Here is a 22,878-nt window from a genome sequence, read left to right as displayed (position 1 = left end):
TGGGCAATGGGCCATTAGGAAAAACAATAGGCCTTAGGAGAAGCTTATCTCTCATCTGGTGAGCCGTTCTATGAAGCTACACACAGTCTCCAAGTAATGGCTGCTATGACTTTATGACTGCTATGATGAGACCACATGTCTCTAGATTCCATCTTGGGATGTCAGTATTTTTCCACAGACTGGTCTGGGAATCAAGCTTTGGGAACAAAGGGTTCCCGCCATATGCAAAAGCTATATAAGGCAGGCAGTGACATCATCTGGTGTTCTTCACTCCCCACCCAAGAAGACTCCTGGAAACATCTAAGGACAAAGACTGAACTGGGGGAAGTGCTGGACCCAGGCTAAAGGGATTTTTAGCCTGTGAGTGAAAGACCTGGGGATTCCAAGCTGTAAAGCAAGTTCAGCTTGCCCCTTAAGAATCTGCAGCCTGCTTGTTTCATTTCTTAGGATGGGAATCTATTATTCATATCCAGTCTCTTTAGTATATTAAGATTAGTTTGCATTTTTGTTCATTAGCTAGGTAATCTGCTTTGATCTGTTTGCTATCACTCATCACTTACAATCTATCTTTTGTAGTTAATAAACTTGTTTTTGCTTATCTAAACCAGTGATTTGGAGTGAAGTGTATGGGACAAAGGGTGTTGCACATTCCTCTCCACATTGAGTGGGGGATGTGAATTTTATGAGCTTACACTGTACAGTTCCCTGTGCCGCACAAGACAGTATAGTTTTGGATTTATACTCCCAAGAAGGTGTGTGCCTGAGGAGCTGGGAGTTGCCTTAGCTGTAGCCTCCTATGCAGGGGCAAGTCAGAGAGCCTGCATGTAACTGCAGCTGGTTGTGTTTCCTACCTGTATGTATGCTGGTGAAAGTGCAGGGTGGAGGGCTTTGCAGCTTGTCACAAAAGTACAGTGTGAGAGGGAGCTCAGGCTGGTGGGTCAGGGGCTCAGTGGTACTCCAGTTCCAAATAGCACCCCCGGGGGAAACCCATCACAGTAACATTTTTAGAAGCTTTATGGCAGGGGGTCGATTGACTGATTTAAATCAAAGTGCTTTAAATCATTAACTTAAATAATGATTTAAATAGTTTTTATTTTGTGTGTGTGTAAGGGGGTGGGGGTTCCCATGGGTTGGTAACCATTTTAACTTGCTTATTTGCAGCTAAATGTAGCCTTTATACAAAATTGGGTACCTCTTTTTGCTAACTAGGAAGATACATTATACCCATACACATTTATTTAAGATTTGTGACTTGCATCAAGCTGCATTTGGATGGAAATTGGAATTAAATTAATGCACAATCAGCATTTTAAAATGTGGTGTTTTGTTTTTTTTTTTTAAATTGAATTAAACTTAAATGTGCTGGGTACGTAAGGCAAAAACTTTAAACTTACCAAAATACATTTGTGCATTTAGAAGTAACTGATTTATTAAACAAAGGCAGTATTATCTGTAAGTAGATGAATTGAACCTATTGTTTGTGATCACCATCTCCTTCGAGATTTTAGAACTAGTATATCGCATCTCTCACACCTAGTTTTTACTCCTAGATTGGAAGGGGAAACAAGCTTCCTGTTTTTTCAAGACTCTGCTTTTCTCACCTTTCAATGAACTAGTCATTGAACTGCAAAAGTTGACTAAATTGAAAAAAATTCAGAAGAGGCTATAACACTTGTACCTAGATGAAATGCTGCAACACCATCTTGTAGACAAGGCAGAGCCATCCTAATGCATTGGCACACGTATAAGAAGCCAAAAGTCATGTATTTGCTTCGATATGGGCTGTTAATAGGCAGGATGGAACTCCAGCTGGAAAGGCAGATAACAGCCATTTGGGACTGAACTACACCCATAACTAAGAAAATATCCCTTTATACACCAGTTCAGAATTGTCTTTGTTTTGGAAACAAAGCATCTACAGTTGCGTGGACAAGCTTTTGAGAGTAGTGAATCAAGATTAGCCCACTAGTCCTGGGCAGCAGTCATACTTCACGTTTCCTACATCTGACCTCTTCAGAAGTAGCACTTCTATTTCATTTCAATGTTAAGCAATGAAACAATTGACATCCTGAGCCAAAAGTACAGATTCCTTTTGTTCTTCAACATCTTAAATTGTGGTTGAAGAAACACTTTGATATAGATATTTCGACAGTACATCATCTTCAACAATTGTCATGAGCAGCCAAATATTGGGATTGGCACTGTTCTTAGGATAAATCTAAATACATACATTTAATCTTCCTTTCCCTATGATTAAACTAAGTTTAAACTAAGTGAGTATCACTAGACCTACTAGGGCTACACGATGTATTGTAAATACTACATATGCTTTGTAGAACTTGCAAAATATTGGGTGAACATCAGTTAGGAGCAAAAAACTCAAATGTACTGAGAAGTCAGTCTAGCTGCTGTACACCAGGTATATTTATAAGGGATAGCCTTATAAATACTGGAGGAAGTACTATATTTGAAGGGAGGGGGAATTAATTCCTTTAGGATTTGTATACCAGAACTCTGGTCTAAAAATACATGAAGAACATAAACACAATAATATATATGCTGACTAAGTGTTTGTATGGATAACATGCACACATAGATACATTTCTTCCCCTGGCACAGATGAGAAAGTACAGACGTGGCTGTCTTGACACTGTGTCTATATCTACTATGAGTCACTGGCAGAAGTTCAGTAGCCAATATTTTAATTCATTTTGGCTCTTCATATGAACTCCCTTGCCATGTGACTGTCTTTTGTATTCTCCATATTCTTGAAACTAATAAATCCTTATATCCATGGAGCCTTAGCCAAGATAGCTTTTTATCTTTCATTTTTTACAAATCAGGTCTCTTTCTAGAAGAAAACAAATTACCATAATTTCTCACTCTTAAATGACAAACTCTCTCGTATTGTAAATTCATATCTCAGAACCAGTATGGAAGACTGCTTGTTAAATCCGTGTACTGTGTATTTATAATGTAATACAGTAACTTGGGACTACCAAAAGCTTTGGCTCTTTTACTGCCAAATTTGCCACAAGGGTCAATGGGGAGAATGATTGTATCAGTGGTGCAAGTAGGGTGATACGGTCCAGTACGCCATACCAGTAAGGTTTCGGGCTCTCCCGGGAACTGCAGTGGTGAAAGGAGCAGAACCCCACGCTGGTAGCTCTTTTGACACGGCTGTAATGCCCCCAGCCCTGTCCTCCAGTGGGGCTGCTGTACAGACCCCCCCCCCAAGACAGGACTCAGGAGCTGCGTGGAAGGGCTGGGGGGCGGGGCTGGAGGCGGTACAGCCGCACCAGAGGAGCTGCTGGTCTGGGGCTCGGTTGCCAGCATGTCTGAAAAAAATATTCTCCTGTCAGAAGAGGAGACGCTCTTCTGCTGGCAATTTCCAAAGCAGGTGTGACTGTGAACTGGCTATTGTTCCAGAGAGCAAGCCCTTCTCCTCTCTTAGCAGCCCACACAGCAGCTGTGCCATGTCCACCCACTGGGAGTGCTCCCCCTGGAGGTAACATGAGATGGATCATGGGGAGAGGAGAGGATGGGGCCCCGAGTGGGGGTGGGGCAAGGTCACATGAGGGATCATGTGGGGAGGTCATATGCCCCACCCCACCCCCCTTTAGCTGGTGCAGTGTACCAGTAAGAAATGAATTTTACTTGCACCACTGGTTTGTATACACCTTGTCACAAAAGTTCTATTTCCCTCTCCAGTGTCATCTGCTCTTATACCAAGTTGTAAACAAAATGCTTTTTTTCCACCAACCCTTGTGAGAATCCATGCTCTTGCAATTATGAAGTAGTGTGACTGGCTGGATCATGGATTTGCTATTTAGGAACGAACCTCTCTGGGGAGACTGAAAAGATCTTTTGTTTTTCCTCTTCTCTACATTTGCTTTTGATTTGGTTTGTTCTATAAGGTCCATCTGTATCAGTTGGCTGCTCTTATCTCTCATTGTTGGTCTCTGAAGAGCTAGGATTTATTAGAATGCTAATATCCTTGATCGCTTTATTCACAGCTTGGCCTTGGAGATATCAATCTCCGACTGTAAAGATAAACATGAAAGCTTGATGGGACTCTTAAGATCACTGAGTGGAAAATCAGGAAACTGTGTGTGAAATTGGAAGGTGACCAAGGTAGGAAAATCACTTTCCAGGCAGATGCTGTTTCTTAAATTGCTGCTTTTGAGAAGTGTAGCAAGTTCTTTAACTGCTTGGAGGGAAGGGTTTTTTTTATTTGTTTTTGTTTAAATGATGAATACTTTTTCCAAAGACCCTCTTGAGCTGATCTACACTACAAAGCTAGGTTGAGGTAAGCATGTGCATGTGTCTACACTTAAATTTGTCTCCCACCAATGTAAGTGCCCCGTTATGGCAACAGAGTAGCACCACCTGGGTGGAGCGTTGAGCCATGGTCAATGTACTCAGGTCGATGCAGAGTGAGTGTAGACACTGTGTTACCTATGTTGCCCCAACAGTGCTCCATCAGCTGTCTCACAATGCCTGATGCTGACCATTCTGATGACAATTGTGAACTGCATTGTCCAGGGGTAATCTGGAAGCCCTTCAAACCCCCACCCCCCCATACACTTTAAAACCCCACAGATTTTGAAATGCTCTTTCCTGATGGTCCAGCTTGGTGAGCACACCTAGCAGCTCTCCATTGTTGTGTGCAACTGCCCAGCTGACTATGCCAGCTACACTCTATGCCAGGCCGGAGCACATTTGGAGAGAGGAGATATTGGATCTCCTGGGCCTGCAGGGAGAAGAGGCTGTGTAGGCACAGCCACGGACCAGCTGTAGAAATGTGGACATCTATGAGCAGATTACACAAGGGATGCAGAAGGGGTACGGCAGGGATCAGATCCCTCTCCACACCCTCAGAACGCCCGAGCCAGATGAGACGAAGAGGACTTGGAATGACATGTTCAGTGAGATCCTGTAAGCCAAGGCTCCATCAGACCGTGAGCAGAGGGCCTGGAGGGTGACTGTTGCAAACTGTATGGAAAAGGAAAGCGTGGACAGGAGAAAAGCCAGGAGTCCGAGAAGGAGATGCACCAAGCTATAATGGGGCTTTTCTGGCAGCAAAGACAGATGCTACAGACTCTTGTAGAACTACAGATTGAATAATCTTGGGCTTGGCTCCCTTTGCAGTTAATGGAGAACTTCATTAAGACACCTCCCTACCCCCGCTCTCCCTATAGTCCATGTGGCATGAGGGGGTGCATCCCTACCACGCCAAACTGAGGACATTAAATACACCCACAGGTCAGTGTTTATGTACCTAAACGGACATGAATGCTCTTTCCCATTCTTAAGCTCTGTTCCACAAACTTAAATTTTTAATGTATTTGCTTTTAACTTGCACAGATTTTTATTTGTGCCGTGTTTTCGTTACAAAATAAAATTCTATTGTTTGGAAAATAATTCATCTCTATTAGTTCCAACACATGCTGCAGAATGCCTACCGGTACTAAAAGCCCCACTTCTTTGTTGTTCAGTCTGACACAATTCATAGAACCAGTGAGGAGAAAACAGTGCAATAATCATAAGTGTACAGCAAGTACCACAAAATTCATAGGTGCATTGACAGTGTTGTATTCACAGATGTACACCAAGAACCCCACAGTTCCCAACAGGCCCCAAAACTGCAGGCCCAGGTAGAGCACAGTATACCCCAATGCCTTATTGTAGCTCATTTCAAACTGCTCTTCCAAAGCCTCACTGAGTGTTGAGCTCTTCTAATAGCCCTTGTGTCTGGCTGTTCCAACTCAGCAAACAGCTGCTCTGCCTCTGCGCTCCACCACAGCAGCAACTTTTCTCCCTTTGCTTCACGGATATTATGCAGGACACAGTTGGCAGCTACAGCCATTGGGATGTTTTCTTCACGGGATCCAATCTTTACTCCTGAGGGGATTCTGCGCCGAAAAATTGTGCCGAAAAATTAAAAATTCCGCAATGGTCTGCATTTTGTCAAAATAATGCAATATAATCACACCAGCTTCAATTGTTTTGGTAATTTATTTAAACTCCAATACAGAAAAAAGTCACAATAACTATTCAGCATTTTCTAAACACATGAAAGTTAAGTTACAAACACTTGGTAACTAATACCCTGCATTCCAGCTATAATCCTGGGTTTTCATTTAAATTACATTAAGAACACCAAACAGCGTTTAAAAAAAAAAAAAAGTAGAATGTTATTTTAAATTGCTCAGACTTTCACACATGAAAGTCATACAGTTTTGCTAATCAGTGTCCTGGACGTGGCTGAGTACTTTGGGAAGTGCTTGCTTCTGATTGCCTGACATTTTATTGACTGCTTGATAAATGTTTTATTTGCTCTCAAAGTCTCTTTTTGTAGTTTTGTTTTAATGGGTAAGGAAAATCCTGAGTTGTAATCTAACCCCATTTTGCCACTTTGGCACAGGAAAAAAGTGAGAAAGCACATAGATGATCTTCCTAGCTGACTCCCTTACTGTCATTTATAAGGCTTTACATCACTCTAGCAATGTAGGGGCCTTAAAACTTTTACAGGTTTTATGCTCCTGGGGGAATTGACTGAGAATGTGAACAGATAACTAGAATAGGAATATTAACAATGTTACTCACAGGCAGGCTGCAACATTTCTGCCTCAGAGAATGAGATCAATTAACTAGCAGGCAGGCTGCAACATTTCTGCCTTGGGGAAAGAGCCTTCAACATGCATAAGAAAAAGAACTACTCCTCCACGCCTCCAGCAAGCTGCGTGAGAGTAAGTGAGAGGATCAGAGACTCTCTCGCTTGTTGGCAGGCATGCATGCCCAGGCCCTCTCCCCCTGCAATGATTTGCATCTCTGAGGGCTTGTCTAAACTACAAAATTAAGTTGACTTAATTAAATTGGAGGCTCAAGGTCAAATTAGATAAAGTCGATTGTGCATGGCCACACCAGGCTCATTGTCTCAATGGATTGCATCCTCACTAGCAGTGCCTGCATCAATGCACAAAGCAGTGCATCGTGGGGAGTTATCCCAAAGTGCAACTTGCCGCAGTCTGTTTTGGGAAGTTTGTGTAATGCCTCATGGGACCAAAATGTTGTTGCAGGGGAGAATGGGAACATTGTGTTGGCATCCCATGATGCACTGTGCTCCTTCCCTCATATCAACAGCAAACAACCCAGGGTTTTTTTTCACGCCTTAAAACCGCCGCGTGTATGCCATAACTCCAGAAGCATGGAGCCTGCTCACTTGTGCACTCTTGCTGTGACCATCTCAACACCTAGTGCCTTCTCCTGCAGTATTTCCAGAGCCGAAGTAGGGTCCGCCACACAGAACAGTGATGTCTTGCAAGCCGCCCTGCTGCAAGCCATTGGGAAAAAAACAATCCACAGTTGCTGCTGGCAGTTACAGAGCAGCTGCACTCTGAGTGCCATTTCTGGTCCTGTGAAACAACCACTGACTGGTGGGACCGCATCATTTTGCAGGTATGGGATGACGAGCAGGGGCTGCAGAACTTTTGAATGCAGAAGGCCACTTTTTGCAGAGCTTTCTCCTGCCCTCTGAGTGGCAATCGCTATTTGGAAGCTTGCAACACCAGACAGTTATTAGTCAGGGGGGAATCAATTTGGAGTAGGAAAATCAGGTGTGGAAGCTGCTGTGCTCTAAGTGTGCAGGGCTGTTAATTGACTTCTGCTACGAAGGGCAGTGAGTCTGGGAAATGTGCAAAACATAGTGGATGGTTTTGCCGCAATGGGGTTCCCTAATTGCGGTAGGGCAATAGATGGCATGCATATCCCCATCTTGGCACCAAACCCCCTTGCCAAAGAGTACATAAACCGAAAGGGATACTTTTCAATGGTGTTGCAAGTGCTGGTGAATCATGGGGCATTTCACTGACATCAACATAGGATGGTCAGGAAAGGTTCATGACACGTGCATCTTTAGGAACTTGGGTCTGTTCATAAAGCTGCAATCCAGGACTTTCTTTCCAGACTACAAAATGAACATTGATGATGATGAGATGCCTATAGTTATCCTGGGGGACGCAGCCTACCCCTTGCTCCCATGGCTCATGAAGCCATACACCAGCTGTCTGGACAGCCATAAGAAACGGTTCAACTATAGGCTCAGTAAGTGCAGAATGGTGATTGAATGTGCCTTTGGTCATTTAAAAGAGTGCTGGAGAAGTTGGTTGGACTTTAGTGAAGACAGCATCTCCCCCCCCGCCCCCCGGTTATAGCTGCCTGGTGTGTGCTCCATAACATTTGTGAAATAAAAGGGGAAAATTTTCTGCAGGGGTGGGCAGTTGAGACAGATCATGTGGCAGTCATTTTTGAGCAGCCAGATACCAGGGCAATAAGAAGAGCACAGCAAGGGCGCTGTGTATCTGCGAGGCTTTGAAAAGCTGTTTCAATAATGAGTCATAGTAATGTGAGCTGCTTGTCTGCATTGTGCTTTCCTAAACCTTCATCTGCCTTGTATCACTGTCCCTGTAAAGCCAGTCCCCTGCCCAAGCCCACTGCTTCTACTCAGTTAAGAATGTTTATTTCAGGGGTCGTCAACGTTTGGCACGCGGCTCGCCAGGGTAAGCACCCTAGCGGGCCGGGCCAGTTTATTTACCTGCTGACACGGCAGGTTCGGCCGATCGTGGCCCCAGTCGCCGCGGTTTGCCATCCCGGGCCAATGGGGGCGGCGGGAAGCAGTGCGGGTGAGGGATGTGCTGGCCGCGGCTTCCCGCTGCCCCCATTGGCCCGGGATGGCAAACCGCAGCCAGTGGGGGCCGCAATCGGCCAAACCTGCCGCGTCAGCAGGTAAATAAACTTACCCTGGCGAGCCACGTGCGAAATGTTGCCGACCCCTGGTTTATTTTATTTAACAAAAGTAAAGAAGAACAGAAAAAAAAGGTAACCTTGGGGGAAAAGGGGTTGTAAAGTTGGAATGAGAGAAACATTTTCAGCTGTGTAACATAACGCATTCCAGACCATCAAAGGTCTATGAATGGGCCCCTTTTGTTCCTTGTACCCTCCCCCTGAGTTAAGTGAAAGGGATAATGGACTTTTCACCCATGCCTTATAGAACACTTGGAGGAGGGTGATCCTGCACCAGGCGATGCTGGCTGGCTGTCCACCAGGGTCTGCAGAGGTCTCCAGCTTCTGTTCCTGCAGTTCAACCAGATGCCTCAACATGTCTGCTTGGTCCCTCATAATTGGAAGCATCTCATCCTGCGCTGCACACTCTTGCTCATTGGAAGCTTTCCTGCTCTCCATGTCCATTTCTAACTTCTCAGATAGTGAAATCCTCCACGTTCTCAGCTCTGTCAGCTGTCGTGGAGGCGTTCATTATCTCAGTGAACATGTCCTCCCGCATTCTCTTTCTCCTCCTTCTAATTAGCAAAAGTCTACCTTCAGGTGTTGATGACACGCCGAAGGACACATTTCCAGCTGTCAGTCATGGGGAAAAAATAAAGGAGCCATTGCATAGGAATAAAATGTTTCCATAGCAAAGCTGTTTTCATTTAAAAAAACAAAAAAAACCCCACATCTTTTTACACTAGATGCAAGCCATGACATAATCAGAATCCGTAACCATTCACTGTGCCATTTTGCTGCTCCAGCCATGGTGAGTAGCCCCTCATTTTCTCTTCTCCCCTCCCCCCCCCCCAGGTCATGGGTGACGGCACTTTAATGAAGTTTGTGGCAGGCTCATGTTGGCAGTAGAGGTAGCTAGTCGAACAATGGCCCTTTCCTATAGCACCATGAGAAGCTGTTTATGAACAGAGGTGGGGGGAAATGTTTTCACTCCCAAATGGCGGAATCTCTCATGTGAGGCCCCAGTCCCCTATCAGCCACTTTAAACTACTTGCTGACCCAGACCGAGCACAGTAAAGGCACATTAGTGGCCACGTTTGGCGATCCGGAATGTGGGTGGGGTGGGTCTACATGCCCCCTTTTTCTTTTTTTCTTGTAAGAGCACTTTTAATGAGAACTTCCCCTGTTTCCCCTAGGCAACCCTATGTGATATCAGTCTCCTGAGGGTAACAGGCGGAAAGGAAGGAGATGCTGCAAGCATCAGGGTATAGACCCGGTCCTTATGCTGATATGCTGTGTACCGCAATGATGCCAGCAGAATTAATTCAGGAGTTGCAGGGAAGGTGTGTCCTACCATGGTGGAAGAAATAAGACTGCCCTGCCCAGAAACCTTCTGCAAAGGATTGCAGAGTACCTCCATTAAAGTTTCCTAGAGATATCCATGGAGGATTCCCGGGCTATCCCAGTCCACATAAACAGTCTTTTCCCGGGGGTTACCCTCTGCGTAGCTAGAGTGATCTCTTGTAAGCAGAGAACCACAGCACCTCGCCTTTTCTTCACAGTAAACATGCAATACCATCGAATGAGTGTGCCCACTAAAGTTCAACTGGACTTTGTAACTGTATACTCAGAGGTGCCTTCCCCGGCATCACGGTCGGCCACCGTGATGTCCTGCGACCCACAGAGCTCCAGGGTTAAAAATATTTCCTGGCTCTTGGAGAGAATGGATCCATCGCTCGCCTGTCTCCCATTCTCCTTCTCCTTTCCTCATTCACCATATTGTCCTCTTTGTTGTCCCTAGACTCACACATTTGTGAGGTGTCCACGTTGCTTGTGGAGGTGCTAGTAGGGTCACCCCTGAGAATCTCATGCAGCTCGTTGTAGAACCAGCATGTGTGAAGTTCAGCACCAGAATGACTGTTTGCCTCCCTTGCCTTGTGGTATGCTTGGCTTTTATTTTCACACAGCACTGCTGCGTGTCCCTCATGTAGCCCTTCTCCCCCATTCCATGAGTGATCTTTGCATAGATGTCAGTGTTTCTTCTGCTGGATCAGAGCTCTGCCTGCACAGACTCTTCTCCCCACACAGCGATGAGATCCACCACCTCCTGTGCAGACCATGGAGACTACATGCCCCAAACGTGCTCCAGCCTGATCAACTGTGCTCAAGTTAGCATGCTCCCGATGCTGATCAAACAGGAAATGGGAAATCAAAAATTCCTGGAGCTTTAGCAGGGGAGGGGCTGTTTCCTGTGTACCTGGCTGCAGTGCAGCAGAGTTGAGAATGATCTCCAGAGCGGTCACAGATGAGCATTGTGGGACACCACCTGGAGGCCAATTAAGTCAAATTACACAATGCTGCGTCTGCACTACCTTGCAGTCAACCCATAAAAATCGAACTAAGTGCTATGCCTCTCGCAGAGGTGGATTACAGAAGTCGACATTAGAGGCAACTTAGGTCGGTATAAAGGACCTGGTAGTGTAGACACATATATTAACAGGTCGACTTAAGGCGGCCTTCTTCGACCTAACTTTTTAGTGTAGACCAGGCCTCAGGCTCTCCAGGCACGGTGGAACAGACGTGATGCCAGGGAAGAGGCACGTCTCCCCCTGCAGGTTTATTTTGCATTTTTCTGCGTGGAGGGGCACAGAAATATGCAGACCGTATGAATTCTGTGCCCCCTGGAGTAAATCTTATGAGTAAACAACACCGTCACCCTTTCAATCTAGCAAAAACACACTTGATTGTCATACTGCACCAGCTGAGCCTTGGTGCTGTCGAGATGGCTGGTGCATGTCTTCATGAGCCAGGGGAGTAAGGGGTAGGCTGCATCTGCCAGGATCACTACTGGCATTTCAATAGTGCCACTGGTAATCTGCCAGTCAGGAAGAAAGCCCCTGCTTATACCTTTCTGAAAAGTGCTGTGTTCTTAAAGCTGCAAGCATCATGCACCTGCCCTAACCAGCAAACGTTGTAATTGAAGTGGTGATTCACCAATGCTTTCATAACGGTAGAAAAGTAGCCCTGTCTGTTGATGTGCTCTGTGCCAAGGTGGTCTGATGCCAAAATAGGGATGTGTGCGCCGTCTATCACCCCACCGGAGTTTGGGAGCCAGCCCCATTGCTGCAAATCCATCCTCTATGGTCTGCACATTGCCAAGCCTTACATAGGACGAGATGGTTAATGGCCCTGCATGCTTGCATGACAATGGCCCCTATAGTGGATTTTCCAACTCCAAAATGATTTCCCACTGACCGGGAGCAATTAGGTGTTGCAAGTTTCCACAGGGTGATTGACACTTGCCTCTCCAGTGTCAGTGCAACTCTCCTTCTGGTGGCCCTGGGCTGGAGGGCTGAGGCAATCTTTCCTCCACAAAAATCACCATGTTCCCTGCTGATTTTGTGGTTGGTTCTTGCAGCTCTGCAAATACAAGAGGATTGTGTGTCCTGTGCTTGCAATGCTCATGATAGTAGTGCAGAGCTGTGCAGGGTCCTTGCACCTGTCAGAGATAGTAGACAGTGAGGAAGGTCATGGGGATGCATGGGATATAAATAACACTATGGGATGAGGAAAGTTGCATGATGGGAAATTGACCCCTTGCTCCTAATCACCCCTGCGTGACTTGGCAGTGCATGGTGGGGCAGAAACAAAACTTCCCAAAACAGTGTGCTGGATGGTGGCACGTTGCACACTGGGAGACCTACCCATAATGCACTGTACTGTGCATCAACACAAGCAGTCCTGGTGAGTACGTACAGCACTGACGCAGGGAGCCACGTATGTACGTGCACCGGTGAGATGCTAACTGCAGCAACTTCATGCTGACATAACTTGTGGCAGCAAAAGTTAGTAGTGCAGATATGCCCGAAGATGCTGATGTGATGATAGGCTGCCATTAGCAGGCAGCAAGGTCACCTGAGAGGATTCATCACAGAAGTGGGCAAACAAATCCTTTCAACTATACCTGGAGAGCATGTGAAAGTGCTTTGGCCTTAATTTAAGCAATCCTTCACCACTTCGCTAGGAAACAGTCTCAAAATTTTGGGGCCAAGGTTAAGGGCTTATCTCAACAGCAAAATTATACTGGTATAAACTAAAGAGTGAATCTAAACCAATCTAGCTAAGCCAGTTATCATTCCTTCTGTGTGGACTCACCTAATTCTGGTATGAGTGGTCTCTTTCAGTGTAGTTGATACTACTTAGAAAGGGAGTTAAGTTAAATTGGAAAAAAGCCACTTGTCAATTAGAATAAGAATGTCCACCCTGGATTTATACCCATATATCCAATATAATTAAATAATGTTACAACTAATAAAACTTTCCAGTGAGGACAAGCCCTGAGATTTCTTTCTTACTATGTGGCCCATTGTGCTGAGTTCAACAACATTATGGCCTACGCGTTTTTTTTACAAACTTACTTCACACAAAGGTATTGGATACATTTTTTAAAAGCACCAGAATCACTTTTGAAAATGGGACTTAGGCTCCTAAATTACTCAGGTATTTTTAAAAATGTACTCGCTGTTCCTTAGCTTCATCAGGTCTAGGCCTGTATTTGTTTGTATGACAATAGTGCCTACGAGCAGTAGTCATGGACCAAGACCATGCTGTGCTAGGTGCTGTACAAACACACAACGAGCTATTGAATCCCAATGGTTAAACCTCAGCTGCATTCCAGCCTCTTTCTTTGATGCAAGATATGTTTTTGGATGTTGACCTTGATTGGGTGTGGAGGACAGAGTTATAATCCTGCAGATTAGAAACTAGTTCCTCCCCTTCTCTGAATTTTGCTAGTTTAATTAATGAAGTGTTAGGGCAAATGTTGGAAACCCATGGCTCAGGCGCTGCAAGAACCTAATCTTATAGCAGGATTGCAGAGCTCTACTCTGTGTAAATTACAACCAACTGGGAAAATTGATTTGCACTCTCCAGAGGACCACAGGTGTGCATATAAATTCATGGCTGATGCTTTTTGGTGCAGAGTGGAGCACAGTGCTTGTGACACCTGATTAAAACTCAGAATTTCTGTTTCCTGGGAAACTTAGAGGTATTGTTTTCACTCTGCATTGGAACAAAAGTGAATATTTTTGGAATTGCTGGAAAACGTACAAAATTTATTTTTATATTTCATGGCATGTCCACAGTGTAGAGACGGCTACATTATGCACTGCTACTACTGACGTCATTAACTGGAAAAAAATTTATAAAAATCTAATAAATGAAGAAAAAACATTTAAAAAATCCAAAACAAAATTTTCCAAAATGAAGGTGGTGGTTGTTGTTGTTTTAAATATTTACCCTATCGGAAACTTCATCAAAATCAATATGACTTCACACAACTTCAGTTTAATTGAAAAAGCTTTTTCTGACCAAAAAAAAAATATTTTCCGACCTGCTGTACTCCTGACTTAGTGAGAGCAAAGAGCATTGCAAAAACTGACCTGAACATTCAGGAAGCATCGACATGCCCCGTTAGGTATTCGGAGATGTTTAGAGAGAGAGCAACTGCTGGCTAACACACTGACCCAACCAACTCAAAGGAACAGTGAGAGAATGGAGCTAGAAAGCAGAAGCACCTGCTATCTCTTCTTTCTGCCCTCTGAAGAGTGTGGCCTGGGAGTGGCTCAACTTGTTGGAGATCAGAGGCCGAGGGAGAGAACAGTGATTGTGGGGCCACTGTGGGAGTGAAAAATATGAGGAAGGAAGGTAGAGGTGGAGGGAGAGACCTACAGGTGGAAGAAAGGAAAAAGCTGAGGATGAATCATAACAATGGAAATGCATTGCTAGTATGCCTAATTCTAATTGTTTTCTATAAAAATGCCATAACATTACAGTAAGCACACACACATCTGGCTTTAGATATTGGGGTATAATAGCATGTGTATTTAAGTGTGGAGAGACCTGATTATACTGAGGCGCTTGGTGTTTCTAACTAGGAGAGGGCAATAACCAGCTTTGCTTTTACAGTGCTGATAGAGGTTTGTGTCTAAGAAATAGAAAGACTGGTGGCTTGTAGTGAGTTGATATTTAACCTTTCTTGCTTCTGACAGATTACAGTGGGACAGAATTCTATATAAACAGGTTGGCTTTTCTGTCCTAAAACATTTAGTACATCATCTGGAGTTTACTGCATTTTAAGAATGTGCAAAATATTCCAGTGGTATTCCCACCAGATCTCCCACCAACCATCCACTTGTTTTCATTTACATCGCTAACATTCACCCCTCCTGGCCAAGTCTAAAGATTGTCATTCACCGCCTTGTAATACATTAAATCATAACTGGGAGTGACATGGCAGGGGATGGGGTTTTGCACATGGGGACACTGCTCATTGTGATGACTTTGTGTATCAAACTGGCTTGGATATAGCTTGCGAACTGTCAAATTCCTGACTCCAAATTTATTAGAACGTAAGAATGGTCTGACCTAGAATGGCCAATGGTCCATCTAGCCCAGTATCATGTCTTCCGACAGTGACCAATGCCAGCTGCTTCAGTGGGAATGAACAGAACAGGGCAATTGAGTGATCCATCTCCTGTTGTCCACTCCCAGCTTCTGACAGTCAGAGGTTTAGGAACACCCAGAGCATGGGTTGCAGCTCTATCTTGGCTAATAGCCTTTGATGGACCTATCCTCCATGAACTTATCTAGTTCTTTTTTGAACCCCTTTATAGTTTTGACTTTCACAGCATCCCCTGGCCAACAAGTTGACTGTGTTTTGTGTGAAGCAGTACTTCTTTATGTTTGGTTTTTAAACCTGCTACCTGTTAATTTCATTGGGTGACTCGGGTTCGTGTGTCACAAAGGGGTAAATAACACTTCCTTATTCATTTTCTCAATGCCATTCATGATTTTATAGAACTCTATCATACCCCCCGTTAATTTTCTCTCTTCTAAGATGAACAGTTCCCAGTCTTTTTAATCTCTTCTTATATGGAAGCTGTTCCATACCCCTAATCATTGTTGTTGCCCTTCTCTGTACTTTTTCCAGTTCGAACATATATTTTTTTGAGATAGGGTGATCAGAACTGTACACAGCATTCAAGATGTGGGCGTACTATGGATTTATAGTGGCATTATGAGAACTTGTCTTATCAATCACTTTCTTAATGGTTCCTAACATTCTGTTTAACTTTTTTGACTGCTTCTGAACATTGAACAGATGTGTTCAGAGAACTATCTACAATGACTTCAAGATCTCTCTTTTTGAATGGTAACAGCTAATTTAGACCCCATCATTTTATGTGTGTGGTTTGGATTATGTTTTCCAATGTGCATTACTTTGCGTTAATCAACACTGAATTTCATTTGCCATTCTGTTGCCTAGTCACCCAGTTTTGAGAGACCCCTTTGTAACTCTTTGCAGTCAGCTTTGGACTTACAAAAATTACTCAAGATAGGTATCATCTGTAAACTTTGCCACTTCCCTGTTACCTATTTTTCCAGATCATTTATGAATGTTGAACAGATCCTTTGGGAACCCCACTATTTACTTCTCTCCACTGTGAAAATTGGCCATTTATTCCACCTTTTGTTTCCTATCTTGTAACCAGTTACTGATCCATGAGAGGATCTTCCCTCTTAAGGAAAGTAAGCATTCATGGGATAAAAGCCTGTGGTGAGGGAGCTTGTCAAAGGCTTTCGGGAAGTCCCAGTATACTATAGCTAAGGCTGCAATTTAATCACGGAATCTGCGAGTTCCAAAGAGCTCTGTGACTTCAGCCAGTGTCGGCTGGGAGCTGCAGGGTCCCTGCTGCCTGCAGAGGCAGCAACCTGTGGGGTAGCCCTGCAGCCCCCAGCCACCGTGGGTGGCAGGGGGAGCCCCACAGCTCCCCAGCTGTTCCTAGCCACCAGGAGTGACAGGGGGAACCCTCGCTGCTCACCGCCACCCCGGGCGGCAGGGGGGACCCGATGGTTGGGGCAGTCCCTGCTGCTCTCATGCAACGCAGGTGGCCATGGGGTATCCACCGAGCTCCCGGCCACTGCTGTTGGCAAGAGTGACTCCAACACTCCAGCCACTGCGGGCAGCATGGGGGATCCCTGTCACCGCAGGTGGCAAGAGAGACCCCCGGAGCTCCCAGCTGCTATGGGCGTCAGGGAGGACCCCAGCAGCTCCCAGCCACAGCAGAGGGCACCCTGGAGCTCCCAGCCCCCTTTCTCTCCTCCCCTCCCCCTGGGCTACCCATTTTGTCATGGTTATTTTTATTAAAAGTCAAGGACAAGTCACAGGCTTCCGCGAATTTTTCATTATTGCTCGTGACCTGTCGATGACTTTTACTAAAAAGATCTGTAAAAAAACCTTAGCCTTAACTACATCCACTGGATCACCCTTGTTCACATGTTATGTGACCAATGATGCTGGATTGTTAAATGTTACCTGAGTAATTCTCTTTTTTTGTCTCTCATGGTTCAGCTTCAGAAAACAGCTGCAAGGTGGAAATAATAATATTGGGTATTATATGGTAGATATTAGAAGTTGATGGGTATAGGATATTCTTTCCAAGACACAATTAATTAATATTATCCAGATGTTTGAATGACTCTGAAAACAGTAGCACCACTAAATCTTGTGTGTGAAAGCTGCTCCGCCTGTAGCTACTAGGTAGACTGTAAACATTTTCAGTTTATTCAGTGCAGACAGATGTAGATGAGGGAAATGGGTATAAGTGTCACTTATATAGACCTATTTAGGGCTGAATGGTTTCTTCTTGTGAAACCAGGGGATCAACTTGTCCTTTTTGGTTTTCCTAATAATGAACAGGCTCTGGTAATCGGTCTGTTTTGGAGATTCATAGCTCTTTGCTGAGTTTAGTAAAATTACAAACTTTATGCTGGTAAGATTTATCGGTTTAGTGACTAGTCTCTAATTCTAAAATATGCTGCCAACATGTGTCTTTCGAGAAATTCAATTGCTTGAATTATTGTTAAAATGCCTGTATGGAATAGGCTATAAAAACAATGTCTGCAGGGAATGGCTGGCCCATGCGCGTAAACCTTGAAGAAACTTTTATATGTCATTCTTATTCGAGTAGACGACTCTTCTCGCCTCTTCCTATTTCCATCATAAAAATATCTCACCACAGCCTCAGTCCTGTAATCTTATCCATATGAATGAATTCTTGTGCCCAGGCAGACCCTAATGACTTAGAAATGGGGACTCTGGTTGTAAGGATCTTCCTATAAAGATCAAGTGGCAGGACTGGATCCCCTATTTCCTCTGTGCTGTACAAGACAAATGAACAGGGCTTTATAATCCACTGCCATGATTACTTGTAGTTTTCTTTTAAGACTAATTACAGAAAAATGTTGAACTTTGGCTGGCCCTAGTACCTAGTCACTGGGATAAACTGCAGGGACAGCTGGTTTCTATGCTGGGCACTCTTTAGTCTCGTTGGCAATTATATCTGTCATGACAATGAGCAAGTTCATGCCAACTAAAATCAGGCACGTGAGTGAGATTCTGCTTTGCCTGTGCAGAGGAAATGGCCTGAGAAATTGTTTCATGTCCTAGTAAACATATCTGCATACCCTAGAATTCACTGAAGTTCTCCTGAGTCTTGGTATCGGTGCTTTCAAAGCCAGGGCAGAGACACCCACTAACCAGTCAGATAGAGGGGCAATGCTGTAGTGAGAAGCGCATCTCCCCTTCGTCCCTCCCCCACCCCAGCCCGCTGTCGAGAGAGGTGCTGGGATTTCTACCAGAGTGCTCTCCAGGAACCTTGCTTGAGGCTGTATTAGCTTTTGCCTAGTATAGCACTTCCTCTTTTGAAAGCTGAACAGCCCCCACCATGGGTTTGTATCTATCCAGCTGGTAGCCCTTGAACAGTCTCTGTCCCACACTGGATAATGCTGGCCTAGGAGGTGTTTGATAGATTTATAACCCTCTTCTGGATAGTCGGAAAGAAGAGCAACCACTTCCTTCCTCATTTCCCTATCTCCAGCGTTGTCCTGCCTGTTGAGGACAGAAGTTTCTGCTACTCCCATGCCAGCCTGCTTGGTGCTGCTTCTCTATTTCCCTAAGCTTTTTATTTCACAGTGGCCTTCCTTCCTCAGGAATACTCCCAGTGATTGCCTCTATACATAGTTTTCTTGAGCAACAGCAAAGTGACACTGATATTGTCAGAGTCCCTCCTGTCCAATGGGCTCTGAAGAGCAGCAGTGAAAACTAGGGTCTTGTTAGCTTTCCTGAGCAGCAGCAGAGCCACTGCAATTAACTTGTATTTATGTACAGAATCAGGAAAAGGGCACCACATCAGTTTGTGTTTGGCAGGCTACCTCTGTAATGGCTCAGGGCTGGGAAATGAATATAAAACAACAAAACAAAACTCTGCAGACACTAGACGGCTTACAATTCACTTCTCGCAATTGAACTTTTCAAGGCCTGCTTGATGAGTCCAAAAAAAAGTTGTATTAACTGTAATAGATGGATCTTACTAATGAAAACAACTATAAATCTCTGTGCTGCCATGTGCAAAATGTTTCTCTTATAACCTGCTATGGTGAATTAAGCTTCCAATTGTAGCTCTGTTGTTCAATATTAAGCATGATGTAATTTCTTAAACTGAAATTATACAAAACATTATTTTGACAGATCTCTGTAGATGTGAGGAGGCACAAAAGGGACAGTTTATTCTTTCGAAGTTGCTGGAACTGCTTGCAGTAAGAAATAAAAGCTGTGCGTCAATCAAGAAAACTATTTCAATTGTTCAGAACATGCTGCTAAACTAACCTTTGCAGCTACATTTTTAGACGTACCATGGGATGCATCAAGTCCAAGAACGCTTTTCCAGGCTCAAACACTATCCTGGATGAGAGGAGCAGGGAAGGTGATGAAGGATGCAATGGGGAGAAATCTTCACTGATTACAGTGAAGCTGGATGAGAGAGGCTCATCAAGTACCATAGTGCTGGATTATGCGCACCGGCTCTCTCATGAAATTCTTGATCAGGCTGTGAAACAATGGGCAGTGACTGAAAGCAAATATAGTGACATTCCTTTCATCGAAAGTGATGTGCCCTGAATTCCGAGGATTATCTTCTCAATAAGCCTCCATCTGTCTGTTAAACAATTCACGTTTGGTGCTATTGCAAATAAATAAGTTCAAGAAGCAGCAGCTGTGATTTAAGCATAACTCCAACTACAGTACTGTGTCTGGAAGGTCAGGGGAGCATAAAATCTCCTTTTATTCACAAGCAACTGGACCACAGCAGAATCCATTTATCCAACATCAGTTGTGATCCACTGTAGGTTGAGTGTGTTCTGTCTGCTTTGTATGTGCTGAGTCTGGTCATAATGAATGTCAGGAAAATGGATGTGCAAAACTGCTGCAACTGTAATCCCCACCCAATGGTCGCAGCAACATCAGCACCAAAGATCCTTAAGGATAAGGTACAAACTGTCTTTCTTTAATGTGCTGCCTAAAAGCTGTTGTAACAATAGATTACTTTACAAATGTGTAAGCCTTGCATCTGCCTATGATCTTACGTGAGAAATTGCACGTATGATAAAATGCTCTAACTTCTGTTAAATGGGAATCAGGATTATAGAGCTATAGCATAATAATTGGAATGGGTTCCCTCAGAAATTTACCTTTGATCTTTTAGGGTGACCTGACTAAATGTGTGAACTGCTAATTGACTGTTAAGCCAAGGCAATGTGCTTTGTAACAGTGAAAAATAGCAAACCAACCATATGGATTATGCTGCCATTAAATCTGCCCTTCTTAAACACATCAATAGGAAACGCATTAAAGGCACTGATAACCTAATTATCCTGATGAACCATTTAACTGATGCCTTGGCATCTGCAAACTAGGTGAAGGGTATTGACTAATCCCTAAAAGCATAAATTAAGGTTGTTAACAATAACATTCATTGCTGTAGCAATCAGTTACACATGATTACTATACTCAGACCAAAGATATTTAGTTTAGCCAGGAAGGTGAGGGAAAATAAATATGCCCCCGAAGGTTCATTTTATTAATCAGCATAACTGTGAATGGCTGAGAACATCTCATCTAAATATGATGCTGCCTTATACTGAAATACCACTGACAGGATGCTATTTGGGACAGAAGGCCTTTCTCATGCTACTGTGAGAGGCCATCTCCTTTATCTGTTAGTTGAATTGTGAGTCTGACTAAATGATGATTAAATGCCCTGGGTCCAAACCGTATTAGAGCCGAAGGGCTAAAGCATTAAGGGAACATATTTTTTTAAACTAGTCTAGACAATGTGCTCTTGTTCAACAGGATTTGTAGTCTGGCCCATCCAAACCACAGCTGGGATCTTGTAGGTTAAGCAGGAGGTGCAATGATGGATTTTGAGGACGGGCATTTGCAATATGTTACCTAAAGCCAATGAGCATAGTTTTGCACTCAAACAATATTCAGCTGCATGCCTTTTAGGAGCGTGGGTTCTTTGCATTTGTTTCCTCCTCCATCAAAATCCATTGTCAGTAATAAAAATGCCTAGATAAGGCAGTCAATAAAGTAGGTGCATATTTCCATTCATTCCACTGTAATTTAACAGGCAAATAATGGGTTTGCAATTTTTAAAATAAAAAACAGCTTTTCCAGGCAAGTTAAAGGCATTTGTGAAAATTTATTAAATGATACAAAAAATGATAGTTTGAGTAATGTTTTTGGGAATTCATCTCTTGCTGCTGCTACGACTGAGCTACTATCTGTCCATGTAGAAGAGAGAGAAAATACAGATGTTTATGAAGCTGAAGCAAATTGAAAAAGGAGACACAAGTTATTTTGGGTTAGTGTATACAGGTAAATGACAATTTACCAGGAGTAAATTTCATAAATGAAGAGTAGTTTCCAATACCGCTGCCCAAGACTGACTTGAAATACAGGTCTCTTATTCACACTGAAGTTAATTCCATAGATCTCACTCTGCTGCTATTTAGAATATTTTCCCAAGCCCTTGAAGAAAAGGAAAAACAATTTGGATCCAGTCTATTGAATACGGTCTTCTTCTCTATATCTGTATTTTCAAATGGGCCATTGTGTTACTAGACAAAGCCTGTGATACACCATGTCCAATCTAACTCCCATCACTATAACTGAATCTCCCGGAAGTTACACTGAGTATAGTACATTCAGTCATGATCTACAGGTACCCTCATTAAAAAAGATGATTCCAAACATGAAGTGAATTTAAAAAAGAAATGGAATAATCAGCCAGAAAAAAATGAATCCTGTCTTAATTTACTGTTTGACTAATCAGTCTAAAAAGGGAATCTCTTCCTATATAAGAAAGAGAAAAGGTAGGAAAACAAATCTTTCCCTCACCTAGCATCAGATCACGTGTGGTATGGTACAGCAGGAAAATATAATTTGTCCCATTGCTGACAGTGATTTTTTTGTTTTTAAATCACTATCAACTGAACTGCATAGACATTGCTTCTGTGCATCTGCTATTCAAATGACATTTCCTCATGATTTATTTTAAAATACACTTAGCTGTAATCTGAAATTAACAGCACTACAGTTTAAGGAGTAGGAGGCTGGATTTCATATTACACTTCAAATCCAATTCAGGACGACTAGATGAAGCTTGTGTTGTAGTAAAAGCTTATTCCTATGTCAAAAAAAAACCTCTTAACACTATTAGTTGCATGTTAAGCATTGGTTAGGAAATGCCAAGGAATGAGCTACATTAGATATTAAACTGAATTCCAATTGCAGCACTGGTCCCTTTTTTGCAGAGATGTTGGCAATCAAGTGTCAGTTTAACAAAGTTTGGGGAAAGGCTGCCTACAGAGCTCAAGTTAAGTACATACATTCTTTTCATTTCCTGCTCAAGTAGCTGCACTATTTGTTACTAAAATGCTCTAGTTAATGATGTCCTCATTTACAAATTAGTATATACGAGTTATTTCTCTTCTTCCAGTGCCCCCCTACTGCTCTTTGTGGGCAGACAAGGGGGAAGGAGGCTTTTTTTCTAGGAGCCTGATTGCTCTCTATAAGCTACAGAGAGAGAGAGAGTTCCAGGCACTTGAATGCTCAGCTGTTTTACTGGGCTTCTTAGTCAATAAGCTTATCTATAAAAGCAGATAAATTCTGTCTACACCCATAATTGGAAA

General features: G+C 43.5%; 1 protein-coding gene and 1 long non-coding RNA gene across 2 annotated transcripts in view; one reads left to right on the top strand and one right to left on the bottom strand.

The window, feature by feature from the left end:
- LOC128845675 (uncharacterized) overlaps positions 1-19,536 on the top strand; it is a 53,112-nt gene extending 33,576 nt beyond the window's left edge. The window contains exon 4 of the long non-coding RNA XR_008446701.1: positions 19,376-19,536. This is a non-coding gene — a long non-coding RNA (uncharacterized LOC128845675). The remainder of the gene's footprint in view (positions 1-19,375) is intronic.
- Positions 19,537-19,816: 280 nt separating this feature from the next.
- HIBCH (3-hydroxyisobutyryl-CoA hydrolase) overlaps positions 19,817-22,878 on the bottom strand; it is a 98,438-nt gene continuing 95,376 nt past the window's right edge. Inside the window, exon 16 of the transcript XR_008446700.1 lies at positions 19,817-21,715. The gene's annotated coding sequence lies outside the window, so the exon portion shown is untranslated. The remainder of the gene's footprint in view (positions 21,716-22,878) is intronic.

Source organism: Malaclemys terrapin, chromosome 11 (genome assembly GCF_027887155.1).
Source record: "Malaclemys terrapin pileata isolate rMalTer1 chromosome 11, rMalTer1.hap1, whole genome shotgun sequence".
Lineage (NCBI taxonomy): Eukaryota > Metazoa > Chordata > Testudines > Emydidae > Malaclemys > Malaclemys terrapin.
This window is presented reverse-complemented; position numbering and strand designations above follow the sequence as displayed.